The sequence below is a fragment of the Macaca nemestrina genome, chromosome 9 (genome assembly GCF_043159975.1).
Source record: "Macaca nemestrina isolate mMacNem1 chromosome 9, mMacNem.hap1, whole genome shotgun sequence".
NCBI lineage: Eukaryota > Metazoa > Chordata > Mammalia > Primates > Cercopithecidae > Macaca > Macaca nemestrina.
Window position 1 is genome coordinate 91,080,953 of NC_092133.1, and position 19,665 is coordinate 91,100,617.

The window sequence follows — 19,665 nt, forward strand, 5'->3', positions numbered from 1 at the left end:
ACAATTTTCAAAGTAAGCTGAAAGGCTAGAAATGCTGGCAGGAGTTAATGTTGCAGTCCTGAGTTCCAGGACAGTCTGGAGGCAGAATTCCTTCCTCCCCAAGGGACCTCGGTCATTTCTCTTAATGCCTTCAGCTGATCAGATGAGGCCTGCCCACATGCTGAAGGGTAATCTGCTTCTCTCAAAGTCTGATTTAAATGTTTAAAAAATACCTTCGGCCGGGCGCGGTGGTTCACACCTGTAATCCCAGCACTTTGGGAGGTTGAGGTGTGCGAATCACGAGGTCAGGAGATCGAGACCATCCTGGCTAACATGGTGAAACCCCGTCTCTACTGAAAATACAAAAAATTAGCCGGGCATGGTATCGGGGGCCAATAGCCCCAGCTACCCGGGAGGCTGAGGCAGGAGAATGGCATGAACCTGGGAGGCGGAGCTTGCAGTGAGTGAAGATCTCGCCACCGCACTCCAGCCTGGGCAACAGAGCAAGACTCCGTCTCAAAAAAAAAAAAAAAAAAAATACCTTCACAGCAGCCTCTAGACTAGTGTTTGACCAATCAACTGGCAGTATATCCCAGCCACATTGACACATAAAATTAATCATCACACTATCAAGATCAGGAAGACAACATTCCGTAACGGTGTATCTCAGACTTTAGCATGAATAGGAAGTCTCTGATGGGCTGGTTAAAGCATGGATTGCTGGGCCCCAGCCCCAGAGCTTCTGACCCAATAGAGCAGGGCTGTGCCTGTGAGAGTTTCCTGAGATACCGATGGTGCTGGCCCAGGCCCACACTTCGAAAACGCCCCTGAATGGTGTCATTGCTACATTGCTGAAGTGATTACACTGAAGCATTATGAACAATCATCATACAATACGTTTCTAATCTACAGTTTATATATAATAAAAACAATTTGAAAAATTTCTGAACACCTAAGTTTTCAACAAGAAAAACTTTACTTTTAACCCAGGAAAATATCCACCCAGTCCTTAGCTTCTCTTAGGATTATAATACAAAGTTGTCTCAGAGGATTATAATAAAAAGTTGTAATCACATACCTTCAATCAATATTCCAAAGTAACAGAGACATGTCACTCACAGAATTAGGAGTTGGGCCACCCTGGTTGGACAAGGTCACAGTTCTCAGTTTGTACAGCTGATCAGAGCCAGATCTCCTGATTTCTGATGCATCTCTCCCTCAGGCCTCAGTTTTCATGTCCATAAAATGGGATAGTTTGCTTGTGCTCCCTCCAGACCTGAGAATTCTTCTACCCATGGTTTACGTATCTTGACTCAGTTCGATGCAGAACATTCAGACAGGTAGTACCGTCAGAGAGGAAATGGTCTGCCTGTAAGGCAGGACTGTGGGTGCGGGAATCTGTGCCAGAGGGCACTGGGTGGAAATTTCATAGGGAAGATTCAGATTGCAGATTGGACACTTCATTTCTCTCACGCTGTGAACTTCTACAAGTCCCTGAATTACAGACCCCATTCCTGGGACAAAGCTTAAAGGAAAGAAACAAACTTTAAAGAAATATAGGAAGGTGCCTTTGTTACTGTAACGATTATGGATATCTGTTGTAAAAATAATACTCATTGAGCCCATACATCTTACTTGCAGAAATCCAAAGCTATGTTATTAAAGCTGTTTCAGGGTTTCAGAAGATAAATAAATCGAAGGTCTCTAAACCTTCAGCAAAACTGAAGGTTCCAACTTGGATTAATCTGGAACTGAATGTCACATTGAATCCTGCCAAGGCTTGGCAGGGCCCCAGGCAAGAATGGTTTACATTCCATCCAGAAAAGCGGCTTTGGGTCCTGGAGGAACCAGTGGTTTGTTTCAATGCAGCCCTGACTGGGATAGCTGGATGGGAGTGTTCCCCTGGGTGGGCTTAGGTGGCACAAGTGAGATGACGGTCACCTGGTTGGAGTCCCAAAGCACTGCTTAGCTCTCAGTCACTGTGACTGGTAGAAATGCCACCAGTTTGTGCAACGAAACAAATCTACGTCTATTCCCTATGAAGCTGTGATTCCTGGTGTAGTGTAGCACACACAACCCAAAGGTCAGAGTTGAGACTCACTTCCTGCTCTGGGAGTTAGTGGACACGATCTTCAACTTGAAGCCAGAAGAACTGAGTTTAACACCAGGCTCTGCCCCCTCAGGAGCTCTGTGATTTGGGCAAGTCAAATAGCCCCTCGGACTCTTCGGTTCCTCATCAGTAAGTGAGGCTAAATTCCCATCCCTGTGGGGACTCCACAGGCGACCCCTCACCAAGAGTTATTAAGGTGCAGCTTCCCTCACTGTTAATACCTACAGTTCATGCAGATCAAAGGAGACTTTAGACCCAACTTGAGTGGCTTTTAGAGTTATGTCACAAAGGCAACAATATGGCATAAAGTACTCAGCACCTTTCCCCACCTCACCATCAGTGGAAGCCTGGTCCTTAATTGTTTGTGGTGTTCCAGGATGCCAAGGAGGCTCACCCTGTGCTAAGGCGTCACTTCAGGGGACCAGGAGAGCTATAAGAAGAGGTAGGTGGGAAGTGGTCATGAAAGAGGGCCTGCCAGAGCTTTTAGGGGAGGCCAGAAGAAGGACCGTGGCCCATGAAAGGGTGAGGAGAAGGCCATGCTGACAAGGACAGCAGTATACATGTGTAAGGATTTTTGGAAATCTTCTGCTGTGTGTTGCGCCCCCCGATATTCCAGCCCTCCAAAGACTTAATTAAAGTCTTATGTTATCTTAAAACACTTTTGGAGTAGAAATTATATTTATCTTGATGCATCACAATGCTAAGACTAGAGCTTAAGGCTGAGGCTGACAGGCCTAGATAACTTCGGGTTGCATATACTTAAATTAAGAGTCAGCACATTTTAGGATGAAGCTTCAGGCATACATACATACACAGTAATGATCATGAAAACAATCCCCAGCATCTCTACAGACTCCAGCATTTTCGAAATGCTTTCTCATGTTAATGCAAGTCCATTCTATGTGTTAAGCAAAGCATAGGCTTTGCTCCCCTGCAAAGCTGGACATTGAATGCAGAGGCTACTTTTCCTAAGCAGAGTAACCAAAAGAATTCCATGTCCAATTACAGCAGGATAAGGAAAGCTGTGAGGTATTTTATTAATTAGAAAATGCTGGATCCTCCTGTCTAGCTGAGGTAAGGATGAACTTTGACCTCAGAGCCTGCATATGGCAGTATTTATGCAGAGGCATAGTCCCATATACACAAATAAATATGGTTGTCTTTAACATATATGTGTACACACACACACACACACACACACACACACATCTCACTTAGCTAGACACAGCCCCATCTTGAGGGCAGAGAATGGTCCTGCCTTTCCAGTTCAGCTCCTCCAGTGTCCAGGGGCGACCAGTAAGTGTTGGTGGTGGAGAGAATGGTGCTAAGGAGAATGGGCCCATCTGTGTTCCTAGACTGTCAGCGGGAAACAGAAGCCATCTGATGATGTGTCACCTATCTTTGTGACTGGGTGAATGAGTTGGAGTGGGGGGGCAGCTTTCGAGCTTTCATACAGCTCTAAAGACAAGGCTGGTCCACCTCTAGTCTGAGCTCCATACCAGGCTCTTGCCAGCACCTTCCTCCCTACTCGCCAGTGAATGAGGTTCTTCTCATTACCTGAAGGCATTACTCTCCCCTCTCACACGCGTGTATTTCTGACGTGTCTATACATCAGTTCTGGGCCTCAATCCACCCATGTTAGCCCTCGTCTACAGGTCGCCCTTGTGTTTCTCACTGTGCCTGACAAGGGCACCCCAGCAGGGCTCATGGGTGTGAAGGCAACATGGTTACCAGGGCAGGGGTGCATGAGGGTCCAGGAAGGAGGACATGGAAGCCACAGGTGGTGGGCCAAGGCCTGACCTGCACAGGGGAACCAGTGCCAGGACAGTGCCTAGAAGATGCCCACTGTGTGGCCAGTTCTGGTCACTCCCCTTACAGTAAGGGTACCATGAAACAAAAGGAAGAGAATCAACGGGCAGAACTAACCTCACACACTGGGCAGACCACGCATGAAATGTGATAAGTATAAAAACACAATGGCATCTCAGGTCTACCAAGCCACGTCACTGCTACAGTATGGGCCAGCAGAGCAACATCCTACCGGGTCTGGGGCCCCCTCGGCTTTCCAGGCCTGCTGAGGGGGCTGGTTCCTTTCACTCCCCCTGTGTCCCCTACCCTGCTCCAGCAGCACAGTGTCCCAAAGCTCGGTACCTATCAGCTCAATCCACAACAGTGCACAGTCCCCTTCTCAGTGGAAAGACTTCTGTCCTAATCGCCCACTCCAGCAGGGCTGGCAGGTGTACGACTGTCAGGGGTTCTACCCCTGCCTTCAGTCTCCAGGGCTCCAGCACCCTGCACCGAGCAGGGACTGCAAGAGAAATGCTCCTCACCAGCTTCCTTGTATCCAGTCCAGATTCCTTTCTCCTTCAAGGACAGGTGGGAAGTTTACATTTCCCAGGCTCCTTCCAAAAGTAAGGAAAAGCTAGCAATTCTCATTAATCAAAACGACAGTAAGTCTGAGCAGACAGGACTTCACTTCTCTCACTGTGAGGTTCTACAAGTCCCTGAATTACAGCCTAAATTCCTGGGACGGAGTTTAAAAGGAAAAAGCAAACTTTAAAGAAATATAGAAAGACGGCTTTGTTACTATAACTATTATGGATATCTGTTGTAAAAATAATACACACTGTGCTCATATATCTTACTTGCAGAAATCCAAAACTGTGTTCACCTAAGCCACATTGAGAGCTGAATTATCATTTGTAAGAGACCAAATTATTTTATCAAAGTAACAGGATAACTTTCAAATGCGTGTTTACTTGTGGCGCTGGATCAACAGCCAGAAAATATCTAAATGAGAACTCAGATTCATCTAAACTTGACATTTTCCGTTGATCTAATGGCTAATTTGTATTCAGTCCACTGACTCTTCAATGGCTTCTAATTAGGAGACAAGCAGAGAATTCCGAGTCCTGTGGTTTGTGATCCGGGTGCCTTATCTCCTAGATGGTTATAGGCTATCCAGGTGGAGTACTGGAAAGTGGGACAAATGAAGGCAGGCCTGGAAAGGAGATGAAAGGAAAGACAGTGGCGTAGAGTGACTATAGTTAATGACAATGTATTGTTTCTTTTTCTTTCTTTCTTTCTTTCTTTCTTTCTTTCTTTCTTTCTTTCTTTCTTTTCTTTTTCTTTCTTTCTTTCTTTCTTTTTCTTGAGATGGAGTCTCACTCTTTCTCCCAGGCTGGAGTACAGTGGTGCAATCTTGGCTCACTGCAACCTCCGCCTCCCAGGCCAAAGCAATTCTCCTGCCTCAGCCTCCCCAGTTGCTGGGACCACAGGTGTGAGCCACAATGCATGGTTCATTTTTATTATTATTATCATTTTTTAGTAGAGATGGGGTTTCACCATGTTAGCCAGGCTGGTCTCGAACTCCTGACCTCAGGCAATCCGCCTGCCTCGGCCTCCCAAAGTGCTGGGATTATGGGCATGAATCAGTACACCCGGCCTGTGTATTTCAAAATAGCTAAGAGAGGACTTTTAATGTTCCTAACACAGAGAAATGATAAATGCTCTAGGTGATGGACACTCCAATATCCTGACCTGAACATTACATGTTACATGCATGCAACAAAATTTCACGTGTATCTCATAGATATGTACAAATATGTATCAATCTTTTTAATTTTAATTTTTTTTTAAAGTGTGCTAGAAAGCAAAAATTAGATACTGCACAGCAAGGTTTGAGTTAAAGGCAGTGCTGGAACACAGAACAAACCCTTGTGGCCATGCCTCTCAGCCAGGTCAAGGACCCATTCCTGCAGTCAACAGCTGGGAAGGCGTGGAACCTGGAAGGGGTAGCCTGGGGAGGGAAAAAGACCGCTTGGAGGTAGAGGGGAGGCCTGCGTTCTCACCACCCAATGGCAGAGATAAGGCGTTGGAGCAGCCAGAGAGGAAAAGTCCCCGTGACGCAGCGGCGCTCTGCCAGTGCGCATGCGCACATGTGGGTGAAGCCCCGCGCGGGTATTCAGGCAGACAGCATATGCAGTTTGAAAGAAAGCAAAGTGCTTTGAAAGTGAAGGGGAGCGGAACATGCCACCCCAAAATCTGCCACTTTGGCATAAGGATTGAGTGGAGCTATCGGCAGTTGAGAAGAAGCAGATACAAGAGAAGCTCTCCGCCCTCCCCTATTTACCAAAAAGCAGGACACAAATTTGTCAAGGTGTGCTCCCGCCCCTCTCTACCGGGAAGGATGGAGTTAATCACCAGACACAACCCGAGCTCCTCCTCAACCTGGAGAGGGCACCATAGGAACCTGTACAGGACGTCCTGGTCCTGCTGAAGCCCTTCCCTTCCCTCAGCTCCCCATAGGGTGGCCTTCCCGCTCTGCGCCTCCCCAGAAACTCAAGCCCTTCTCCTCTGTCTTGTCACTCCTGTAAACAAGCATTCTCTTGTGAGGTGCTACGAAAACTCGAGCTCTGGCGGCCCCTTGGAGTTACTCACTGCGGACTTTCCCACGGGTGTGCGTGATGCACGTGGTAATAAACTCGTGTCTGTTTTTCTCTTGTTGATCTGCCTCTGTCAGTCTCTTTTAGAGCCCCAGCCAGAGAACCTAGAGGGGTAGAGGAAAAAGATTTTCTTCTCCCTACAGAATCAGACAGGCCTGCTCTCGAATCCCAGGGATGCTGGGCACTCGCTGGGTGCTGCTGGTGGAGCCTCTTTCTACCTGTGTCCGACTGTCCTCATTGGCAAGGCGAAGGCAGCAAACACCGCCTGGAACAAGCCGGCTCTCCACAGGCTCAGCTGTTTGCATCCTCTCTCATCCCTGTCACTCCCTCATCTCTGAGGGTGTCCCGGGGACGCTGCTGCCCTGTGGGCACCTGGGACAGTTCTGCCTCATTCCCCCCACTCCTCATGCCCAGGGTGGCTCCAGGGGGCACCCTTAGAGAATCTTTCCCCATCCACACCCGAGCCCTCAAATTCCCCACATGAAGCTTCCAGGGCTGCTCTGTCCAGCTCAAGGGACTTCCCTAGGACCACCTCCCACCCAGAACCACCTTCCACCCTCCACTTCAGACCTTCTCATGCCTGCTGGGTTTCCTGAGGTCTAGCCACGACCTCAAATCTAAAGTCTCCCCTTTTCTACATTCTATTCCCTTCTTTCTTTCCTCCCTCCCTCTCTTTTCCTTCCTTCCTTTTTTATTTATCTTACCTCCCCCACCTTCCCCCTCCCAGTTGAACACTTGCTCAGGAGATGACCTTCCTAGCTCTGACTGCATTTTACTCACAAAGACCCTGCCCACTGCCTGGTTCTCCTCTCAAATCCTTCGCCCTGGATTCTGGGAGGTTATGCCCTGGGGCAGGCTCTGCCTCTTTACCTCTGGACACTGTCGTGCAGTTGGCAACTCTAGTGGACACCTGGTGTGACACAGCAAAGTTGGGCAGATGGGTTCGTCTTTTCCAGGGAGCCCCTCACTGCCTGTCAGCTCCAGGCCTGGCTCGCCAGCCCTCTGCAAATCCACCGGCAAACTCACACACTCTGGTGTACTCCTGTCGCTCACGTTATCAGAATAGGTTCCTAAGACTGTGAGTGAGAGAGGACAAGGCACCCAGGGCCACATGGAGCAGGGACACCACAGCAGGGGACCCGTCCAAGATAGTTTCAATGGTCATGGTAAGAAACGATCAGTGCCTGAGGAGTGGCAAGAGTGAAGAGAAGGGAGGGATGAGAGCTGGGAGGAAGGAGGAGCCACTGGAAGACAGGTGTGTGGATAAGCTCAGCTGCAGGCTCTGATCAGGGTGTTGTGTTAGAGGTGGGAGTCCAGCAAAGGGAAGAGCTGTTGATGGGGGAGATGATGGTGGGGTCGCTTTCAGGCAAGGAAGGACAGACATACCGGTGGGACACCTGGGTGAGGACATCAGGAGGTGGGGGATGGTGTCGTTCTGGAAATAAGCCCAATCGTACCCCAAGAACAGCAGATTTCCCAAGGGTGCTAAGGAGACCTTCCTGCTTGGTCTCCTGGTAGAGAGCAGGTGTCTAATGGGGAAATCAGGGATGAGGCTGGATGAGGAGTCATGGTGAGGTGGGCAGAAAGCCCAGATCCGCGATCTAAAGACCTGGCTGCAGCCAGGCTCCCCACCTCCCCTGTGTCCTCAAAGCCAAGCAACAGATGCTCGAGCCTCATTCTGCCTGTCTGCAGAAGGTGGGAAGAGCCCCTCCCTCACACCTCCATCTGGGGGAATGAGGAACTGGGAGGCCGAACAGACCACAGGTTCTGAAGGCAAAGCAGGCCTTAGGATAGAAGGGATAGCTTCAGAACAGGGTGGAGGCTCCAGGATGAAGAGGAGGAAGCTGAAGTTTCAAGACATGGATCATTGTCATATCATTTTACTCAGCATAGTTGCCTTGAGCAGCCAGACCCATCCATCCCGGAACCTGGGACAGGATTCTGTCTCTTCTTAATCACATGTGACAGCTTCACTGGACACTTGCTATAGCCTCTGAGTCCTCGTGGACCTGCTCCTTTCCTCTTCAGAAATTCAGACTTAAATCCCAGCTGAGGAAAGTCTTGTGAGAGACAGGTGTGCTCTGGGTCCTGGGACCCAGAAGGTCACAGGATGTGGCAAGGACCCACCAATGGGCTGGGGATGTTTCCTTCCACGGCTGGCAGGCTGAGACATGCCCTATCTGGGTGACCACACAACTCCCAGGCCCAAGTGTGACCAGGAGAATCTGCAGAAGGCACAGAACATGCATCAAAACAGAGCATCACCTGCTCCTTCAGTCAGTGGAAAACAGTGCCATCGGTGAGACCAAGATGAGCTGCCCACACTCCAGGTGCACAGAAGGTCAGATTGAACGCCATCAGCCCAAAACAGCAGTGTTTGGTGTTCACCCCTTTTCAGAGCCCCAGCAAAGTCCAGAGGAAGTAGAAGTGCATGATTCAGGGCCACCCTTCACATCCCCCACAAGGGCAAAGGGGAAGTGGCCTTTGGTGACAAGGGACGAACATAAACCAGAGCTGCTGACAAACACTGGAACACTGGCACCGGAAAGGACCCCCGAATCCAGTGGTCATCTGGACAATGAGAGTATGCCCAGCAACCTGGATCTGATGGTGGACAGCACTTGCAGTCAGAGCCCCCAGTTCACACTGCACATGCCCCCTCGCTTCACCTCTGACCTTAGAGATCTCACTTCACAGACCCAGGCTCCATGCCCTTGACCCTCAGGGCCGTGACTGCCATCAAGCTCTGAATGGTGCCGGCCCACAGTCAATGCAGTTTTTTCTTTTCCTAAGGCATCACTGCTCTCTTCCTCTCCTCTCTTTCTAGAGGCAAGGTTTCTCCACAGCCTTCACCCAGCACAGTAACAAAGGCCTAAGGGAGTAGGTTCCCCCTCTCCTGCCTGTGGCCAGCCAACAACTTTACCTCTCCAGGCTCAGCTTTCCACCTGCCAGTGAGTGGTGAAACAGACAATGTGTGCAGCAGCTTCTTTCAAAAATCTGACTGACTGTCCCACACCGCACAGTTCTCTAGCAATAGATGCTCCCGTTTCCATGTGGTCTCAATGCCCAGGAATTCCCCAGCTGCTTTCCTGGGCAGGTGATCCTGAGCAGGTCAGTGTTCTGGCTGAGACAACTCGTGACAAAGTTGGCTTCAGACTCTAACCTGCAGCAGACTCCAAGCTCAACAACTCAGAATGAAAGAGGAAGTCCTAGACATTCTGGGAAAACATCATTTCTGGAAAAATTCAGACTAGCAAGTGGTCTAAATAACGATAATGGATATGCCTATTATGTACAAATAATGAGAGACCAGAATTGTGATAGGGTCCCTCTCTTCCTGTTAGTATTTTCAAATGCACAAAACATCGTAAAACGCATAAAATGCCTCTAAGCAACACTCCACTGCCATTTAGTCTCCCTCACTGATGCCATTTACATGTCCATTAAAGAGTTCTTACACAACTTCTCCACGCCACTTCTGCTCACACGGGCGGTTTATGCTTTCTGCCTGCCCTCCTGGGCTCTGTGACATAGTCAGGAATGCAGTCTTTGTAAGAGTCTGTGCTGAGAAGATTGGTAAATTGTGTCTGGCAAATCCATGGAGATGCCTGCTCACACCTTGATTCTGTTGTTTTCACTGGAGCATCGCACACGCCCCAGGCCTCAGAGAAGGTCTTTCTTGCCACTCTTCTGTCCCAATGCCAGCAGGTCCCGTTGTTCAAAGAGCAGCTCAGAAAACAACTCATACAGAAAACAATGAGCAGTGGAAGGGGTGCTAAGAGTGAGCCCATGTGGTTTTCCTAACACCATTACATCTTTCCAGCACCAATTCTCTGACACCAGCTGCGTGTCCAACAATTCAGTTCCATTCTGACACTGAATACCTAGAGTTACTCAGCCCCCACAGGGTGAGGCTCCATCCCACAAGACTGTCCTCATTCAGACCCAACTGCAAATGCAATCCCCAGGACACCCACCCTTTTGCCTGGCTGACTACAAATTTGGGGGTACCCATGACTCCCCCATAGGTTTAACAATGCACTTGAATGACTCACAGAACTCAGGAGGACACTCCTTATATAATTACAGTCGTATTCTAAAGACACAAATGAATGGAAGAGGGGCACCAGGCAGGCTGGATTGGGAGTCACTGCACAGAGCTCCCACACTCTCTCTGGGTGCACCTATGTGTCCCCCAGCTCTGAAGCTCCATTAGCCTCCTGCTTCCTAGATTTTACTGAAGGTTTGTTATGTAGGCATCATGATTAAATCATCAGCCACGGGCGACTGCACTCCATCTCCAGATCCTCCTCTTTCCCAGAAGGTCAGCAGACAGGCTACAAGTTTCTACCCTCTAATCCTGTGACCCGTCCCTCTGGCAAACAGCTCCATCCTGAGGCTGTCTCGGGGCCTGCCAGGAGTTGCCTCCTTGGAATAAACTTGGATATAGTCAAAGGCGCTCATTATGAAAAACAAAAAAACACTCCTGTCAGGAAATTCCAAGAGTTTTAGGAGCTCTCTGCCAGAACTAGGGACAAAGACCAAATATATATTTTCTATTTTGCCACACAGGCAGAGCTGGGTTCGCCTGGCTGACTCTGAAGGCGTTGGCTCTCAGTGAGCATCAGAGTCCTGGTCTCTGTAAAATAAACATCCTGAGACATCCCAAATGCACCCAGCAGGAAGGCTGTGCACACCCAGGATGGCGTGAAAGGCCATAGGGTGCCAAATAGGTGTGCACCCAAACAAGTGGTCAGACAGCCCACTGTCCAGGATGAGACACCCGCTCCTGCCCACCAGTGCTGCTAGGATCGGAGCCCGAGGGGGCTCCCCTACCCCACCGGTAGGAGTGCAGGATAGCACCCCCACATCAGAGCACAGTTCCTAGTTTCTGTCAAGCTAAACATCCATCGGCCCTGTGACTCAGCAATCCCACTTGTGCACATTCACCCCTGAAGAAATACAAGCCTGTGTCTACAAAACAGAATTGTACCTGAATGTTTGTAGCAATTTTCTTCATAACAGTCAAAAAAAAATCCTAAAAACAATGGGTGAATGGCTAAATGAATTATGGTCTAATAAAAGGGAATGAACTACTAATATGAAAACCTGAATGTATGAATCTGATCCAGGAATCCCACTCCTGGGTTTATAGCAGCACAATTCACAAAAGCAAAATCGTGGAATCAACACAAATGCCTATCAATCAACAAGTGGATAAAGAAACACAGCCATAAAAAGGAATGAATTAATAGCATTTGCAATGACCTGGATGAGATTAGATATTATTATTCTAAGTGAAGTAACTCAGGAATGAAAAACCAAACATCATACATTCTCACTGATATGTGGAAGCTAAGCTATGAGGATGCAAAGGCATAAGAATGATACAATGGACTTTGGGGACTTGGGGGGAAGAGTGGGAGGGGCTGAGGGATAAAAGACAACAGATACGGTGCAGTGTATACTGCTCAGGTGATGAGTGCACCAGGTTCTCATAAATCTCCACTAAAGAACTTACTCATGTAACCAAATACCACCTATACCCCAATAACTTATGGAAAAATAAAATTTAAAAAAAGAACTCAATAAATATTTGAAGATTAAAAAAAATTAAGAAGCCACACAAAAAAGGTACATTTTTTTTTTTTTTTTTTGGTGGAGTCTCGCTCTGTCGCCCAGGCTGGAGTGCAGTAGTGCGATCTCTGCTCACTGCAAGCTCCACTGCCTCCAGGGTTCACGCCATTCTGCCTCAGCCTCCCTAGAAGCTGGGACTACAGGCGCCCGCCACCACGCCCAGCTAATTTTTTTGTATTTTTAGTAGAGACGGGGTTTCACCGTGTTCGCCAGGATGGTCACGATCTCCTGACCTCGTGATCCGCCTGCCTCGCCTCCCAAAGTGCTGGGATTACAGGCCTGAGCCACCGCGCCCGGCCAAAGGTACATATTTTATGGTTGCATTTATACTAAATCTAGAATCATCAAAACTAATCCACAGAGACAGAAATAAAGCATGGTTGTTGGTGGCTGATTGGAAAGGGGTAGAAAGGAGCTTCTTGGAGGCGGACAATGTTTCATATTTTGTTTTGAGTATAAACAGTTGTAAATGATTATCAAAATTCTGCAAACTGAAGGCTTAAATCACGTGTGTTACTGTGTCAAAAGACAAAATTACAACAGATATAAAGATCTCATTTGGCTTTACTTATGATTCTAGAATCAGGCAACGCTTCATTCTATAAAATAGAATTAAAAGTGTTCCCATAATCTGGGCAGAGGAGGTTGATTTTATAGACAGAGAAAGAGCTGAAAAAAAACAGAAACAAAGAACAAAAAGCACACTGCTCATTTCAAGGTTACTTTCTTATAAGGTGGGACATGGACAGAATAACAGAAAAATAACAGATTAATTAACACCAGTTTGCTTCAGGTTACTCTGTTTTATAAGGATTGAAGGCATGAACTTCATCATCACACCAATTGAACACTGAAAGCGAACCTGTGTGGGAAATGTGGATGTTACCTCATCTGATTTCTCAGCCCAGATAATGACTCAGTTTCAGTTTTCTGAGCATGGCTGACTCCATTTTGATTTTTAGTCTGGCCTGCTGGGGCCTAATGCAGTTTAGTCCAAAACAATGGCCTCCTATAATTTTTGTTTGACAATTGTGTGCTGTATGTACTTCGATTTTTTCAAAACTCTCTCAGTGGGGATCATGGGTCTAGGAACCATATGGAGGTCTGTGACTCATTGGGAAGGGGTGGCCCTGGCCTGTGAAGACCGAAGGGGGTCCATACTCCAATCCTATAGGCCCTGAACTCCAGAATTGAGTCAGATGTGGTGACTTGCTGAGGAAGGGTTTCGAAGCCCACACAGACACTGCTCTATCCTTGCCTCTCCCTGAATCCCCTGAAGGCAGTGTCTATGCAGTGCATTCTCGGATCAGTATCCAGTGCCTGCCTCCCTCTAGTCCTGAGCTCCTAAATCAGAAACTTCTGGGGCACAGGGAGTCAAGCCATTCATTTCACCTCTGTGTCCCCCAAGCCTGACAGGGGCAGGCTGACCAAAGGCGTTCTGTGAATGCAGAATTGTTCTAAATTGTTAAATACCAACATCAGCTATGGATGACTCAGAAAACCCAACCTTATATACCAAAGTATCCAGGTAGTCAACACACATTGACTATATTAGCCACATAATTATACCATTTCTACACCCGAACGGTGCTGGAGAGGGAATGATTTCCTATGCCACACAACAGAGAGAGACAGCAGATGCAGGCCACTCACTCAGGAGTTTTGTTGTGAGGGCAGCAGAGAAATGCGGCAGGGACTACAGGGTGATGTTTCTCAACCTCTCTCTCTCTCTCTCTCTCTCTCTCTCTCTCTCTCTCCGCCCTCCCGCTTCTCTCCTGCAGGAAATTCTAATCATGTATGCATTTTATGAAGCAATTGATTAGGGAGAAAAAAATGCCACCTGAAATCCTCTCTAATCCACTAACTTCTACTTTCTCCAACTTTCTTTTGCAATGAAGTACAGGGAGACGAGGGTTTACAACTCCTGCTTCAGACCTGTTGGCCCCAAAATAGACCTGCATTCAGCTGGCCCTGACAAGTCCCTTAGGTAGGTCAGAGCTGAGGGTCTGTACGATTTCCAATATCACTGTGGAAATGTCTTGCAATGGTTTGAGTGTGTCCCCTCCAAAATTCATGTGTTGGAAACTTAATCCCCAGGGCAGCAGTGTTTGGAAGGTGGGACCTTTTGGGAGGTGTTTAGGTCGTGAGCACTGCACCGCTATGAAAGGGCTTGTGGCAGTCGGTTCTCTGTCCTGCTCTTCTGCCATGTGAGGATGAAGCATTCAAGGTGTCACCTTGGAATCAAAGAGACCAGACCCTCACCTGCCACTACCTTGAGCTTCGCCTTCCCAGTCTCGAAGAGCTGTGAGAAATAAGTTTCTGTTCTTTATAAATTATGCAGTATAAGGTATTTTGTTATAACAGTAGGAACAAAGACATCCCCCTCTCATGGGGTACATATATTGAACTTTTATTTTCCAAGTATACCACCCTAGGCATGTGAGTGAGACCCCAGCTGGGCAGCAGAAGCACCCACACCCCATGGCACGCCCCGTGGCAGCAGGAGCAAGATCAGCACTGGGGCCGCTCCACAGGAAACAGCTTCTGGCCCCAGCCATGGAGTCCTCCAGTCTCAGCCCATCGGGAAGGGAGAAGAAACTGCCCTGAGCTTGCAGGCCTAAGTAAGCGTCCTGTGAGTGCACTACATTTATTGCAGGAACACGGCCCTTGAGAGGAGAGAAGGACCTTCTTGCAAAAGACAAAGGACGAAAGCCGTCATTCAAGCAGTAAATAGAAATGAGATTGATTTTATAAAACACATGGTTACAAATCAATTGATGTAAGTTCCTTTAATAAATATGTATAGGGGCACCTACTGTAACTCAAGCATTGTGGTAGCCACCAGATAAAGGGGACTGAGTTGTATGAAACATGGCCTCCCAGGAATTCACAGAAGCAGGGGCGGAGGGAGTCAAGCACACAAACAGCTGAAACTGCTCAGTCCTGTGCTTAGCATCTTGTGAGTATTCAGAAATATTAGCGGCACATGTAATCCCAGCACTTTGGGAGGCTGAGGCAGGCAGATCACCCGAGGTCAGGAGTTTGAGACCATCCTGGCCAACATAGTGAAACCCCGTCTCTACAAAAATAAAAAATAAAAAATTAGCCAGGTGTAGTGGTGGGCACCTGTAGTCCCAGCTGCTCGGGAGGCTGAGGCAGGAGAATGGCGTGAACCCGGGAGGCGGAGCTTGCAGTGAGCCAAGATCACACCACTGCACTCCAGCCTGGGCAACAGAGCGAGACTCCATCTCAAAAGAAAAATACAAAAATTAGCTGGGTTTGGTGGTGCCTGTAATCTCAGCTACTCAGAAGGCTGAGGCAGGAGAATTGCTTGAACCCTGGAGGCAGAGGTTGCAGTGAGCTGAGATCGCGCCACTGCACTGCACTCCAGCCTGGGGGACTGTCTCAAAAAAAAAAAGAAATATTAGTGGTTACAATGAGATAATGATGATGATTACAATGAGATAAGGGCAACCATAGCAAATGGATGAGATTTTTCTGGCAGCATAGAAGATAAATGGCCATATCTATTGGGGTCATTAGGGAAGGGCTCATGGGTGCTGGGATGCTCACACTGGTAGGCAGACAAAGAGACAAGATACAGAGGGCCGGGAGAATGTCTGGGCAGATTGCAAAGGGCCTACCAGTTCTCCTGGGTAGTCAGAAGCCCTTCTGGAGGACTGAGGAATACACCAAGGACCCAGAATCCTGGCCCAAGGACCAGGTCAGTTCACATTAAAGCTTGTGCTGGCACCATTGCTATAAACAATCTTCAAGAAAAGCTATGTTGTTGTTTTTGCCCAAGCAAGGATCCCTTCCCATTTTATCATCACATATTTGAAGTGAATGTCAGAGATGAAGATTAATTAATTGCAAAGAAAAATTATTATGCAATGATCTGTACAATGTCCACCGTAAGTCTTACCAATTCCTTGAACTTCTCCTAATGGAAAACCATATAACAATTTCAAATGGCATTTTACCAGAGTCCAGGGGCTTTTCCAATTCATCTGCATTGTGGTTCCTCAAATGAAAAGGGTACACGAATTAGAGATGAAGTGTTGGGTGTGTGATGCTTTGTATTTCGATTCCACGGATAGCTGACTCCATGCTGGTGTCCAGGATGGCCTGTCCTCCAGGTTCTCAGGCTCTGGAGTGTGCCTCTAGCACTCACTTCAGTGTGGATCCAAATCTGAGGATGGCTTTCCCAAGTGTGCACAAGCCCCTCCTTGGGAGAAAAAGAAGTGATCTCGATTCAGAGGCTGGATTCTTCTTGAGCTCTTTAGGCAGGTGTGAAGGTCGCTGGGGTCTGTTCTGACTCCATAAGCAAAAGCAGCAGTTCTCTGAGAGCCTGACCTCATAAAAGGATGGGCATGGTGGCAGACAGGCCTCTCCTTCCCTCTTCCTTCTCTTCCACTCATTAATCTTCCTGGCCTTTTCTAACTTCGTGCATTTCCAGAAGACAATACACCTGATGTGCAAGCTCAGAGCTTCTTTTGTTTGATTAGGCTTTGGTTTTGTTTCTAATACACTTTCCTCTGCAGGCAGAAGTCTAACTCCACTAATTTCTTCTAGGGAGCCATCAAGTGACATCCAACAGTGTTCATTCAGCATAGCAAGAGGGCTGCAGACACAGAGCCCAGGCCACAGGTGGTCTAGCCCACCCCACCACACTGGTTACAGGACAGAGCTTCTGCCTTCCAGCTCTGTGAGAATGATGGTGCCAAGGAGATGGGTGGTCAGGCAAAGCACAGCCACATGGAGGGCATGGCCTGTGCACCCTGCAGAGGTCATGGCAGGGCCTAGCTCCAGCTGCTGCAACTATATCACAAACACACACAGGAGTAGACAGACTCTTGAAGTTGAAAGAAACTGAGAACTGCAAGACAGGACCACTTTATGGAGGACCTGAGATTCCGCTCAAGAAACTAGAGTAGGACAAGACCTACCATGCTGGACTTGATCACTGGAAACTAGAGGAGGGTCCATGTGCAAGTTAACTCGACTGGACTCCCAAACCCATGGCCCTTCGCTATACCCCCAGTCAAAACGGAGACAACCTTGCTCACAGGCAGTTATGCACTGCAGCTGACTTGTGCTAGCTTGTGAGAGCTAATGGTTAAATTTTCAGCTATTTTTAGAGCTGGATGTTAAACAAAGCCATCATTAAGTTATTTTCAATTAAATACATTAGATAAAGTGTAATAAATACCCCCAAACTCATCACATCCTAATTATTTGACTACATTTTCTTTCCTCTTACCTCTGCTCTTGGTCATTTAGTGTCCATTGTACTGCACGGGGGAGATGCTGTCTAACATTGTGATTCTAGGCATCTCTTCCCAGCCCTTCACTCAGTGACATCATGTGGATGACTTGAAATTAGCCACAGTGGGGGTATTTATACCACAGAAATTGGCAAATGCTACATATATGTAAGGGCTTTTTCCCCGGACAGTTTTTGTTAAATGTATACCAGCCAGCACACTATTGTCCCAGAGCCTGGTGAGGGCTGCCTACATGACCCGCAGGAACTAGAAAGCTGTTGAAATCTTACACTGGGGAATAATATGGTTGTTCTGTGTTTTTTGAGCCACCCCCTGGCTGTCGTGTGGCAGAGAGTCAGTCAGCGGTCAATGGCACCGCATCAGAGGATAAATAGGCAGACCCTGGGGCCCCAGCAGCCACTAGGGTGGTAGCAAGGGAGGTGGAAAGGGCAGGACTTCTGTTGAACTGGGAAGCACTAAAGGAAAACTAGGAGCAAATGCTGGCCCTGAGATTTTAAGCCTGAGGTATTGGCAGATGCCAATGTTATCAGCCAAGTTAGAAGCCTCAGAAGGCTTAAACCAAGGACCAGGACTGAGAAGAGATGAGCCACTTTAGGCTCTTTTGAAGCAGAAGAAACTGATGGTGCCATAACCTCGAACACAGGGTGCAGGCTAAGAAGAGACTGGAGGACAGATGCTCACATGCTTAGCTAGCAAATCATGTCTGTGCCCAGTAGTTTTTACAATTTTACAAGCCTATCACTCCCTGTCACTCTCAGAGCCTGACTTCATAAAAGGATGGGCGTGGTGGGAGACAGGCCTTTCCTTCCCTCTTCCTTCTCTTCTACTCTTTACCCTTCCTGGCCTTTTCCACACCACACCCAAAAAGCAGGGGTGTAACTGGGTCCACTAGGGCAGCAATTGCAGGCTCAGCAAGGAGCCTCTGGATCTGTGGCCAGCACAGATCAGACAGGCACACTGTGCCGGGGTGGGGAGAAGTGGAGTTGCAATGGTAACCCCAGGCACAGGCCCACCTGGGAGGAGGATGTGGGAGGAGAAGGCTGCACAGGTGAGGGGTGAGCCTGGGGTCAGCCACTGGCTCTTGGCCACCCTGGGAGGGATGAGGTCAGCTTCCCACTCTGGCCCAAGACTGAGGAAGCAGAATATGCCTGGGTCCAGAGGTCGGGAGACAGGAGAAGAGGCCACACCTTTGTGGGCACACCTGCCAGCACTGGGACAGGGTCTAAGTAGGGTGGAGTGGGAGGCTGGGAGGAGTTCCAGCCAAGAAAATGGGGTGACCCCAAAGCAGAGGCCTGTTGTCCAAGTGCAGCTGTTCAGAGGCCATCTGCCCTGGTTTGGGGTAGGAAGGTGCTTCATGTGTATGGTGTTCCCACTCACCCTCCAGGCAGCCTGAGGCACTGGAGAATACAGGGCCAGAGCAGGAGGACTGGGCAGTGTTCTGGGCCTGCTCCTTACTAGCTCCGGGGCCAGCCTCACATGAAGTGTGCCATTCACTTCTTCATTCAGTGCAAATATCTTCTATGTGCCAGGCCCTGAGAACACTGGGGTGAGCGGCCCCACAAGGTCCCTGCCCTGAGAGAATGCACACCCCCGTGTAGGGAGGCAGACAATGAACAGGAGTGTGAATGAGAACACACAGGTATGTCCCTGTGACTTGTTTGGTCATCTATAAAATGGGACCAGCGATGCCACCAGCCCTACTCACGCAACAGGATTGTGGGACATCACAGATGGGGCCTGCTGGAACTCAGGAGAAACGTCATGAACTCACCCACAGCTGCCTTTGCTCTCCTTTTTTTCTTATAATAAAATGTGCATAACATAAAATTTACAATTCTAACCATTTTTAAGTGGCACTGGGGACATCTACAATGTTGTGCAATCACACCGTCGTCCACCCCGGGAACTGTCTTATCTTCCCCAGCAGAAACTCTGTCCCCATTAAACGATAACTCCACATCCTCCCCTGCCACAGGTCCCAGCAGCCTCTATCTGACTTTCTGTCCCTAAGAATCTGCCTATTCTAGGTAGCTTCATATCAGTGTAAACACATCATACTACATTTGTCCTTTTGTGTATGACTTATTTCAGTGAGCTTCACCTAGAAGTGGGATTGCTGGATCCCATGGTGATTCTGTTTATTGTTTAACTTATTATTTTTAACTTTTATGGATACATCAGGGTTGTACATATGTATGTGGTACAT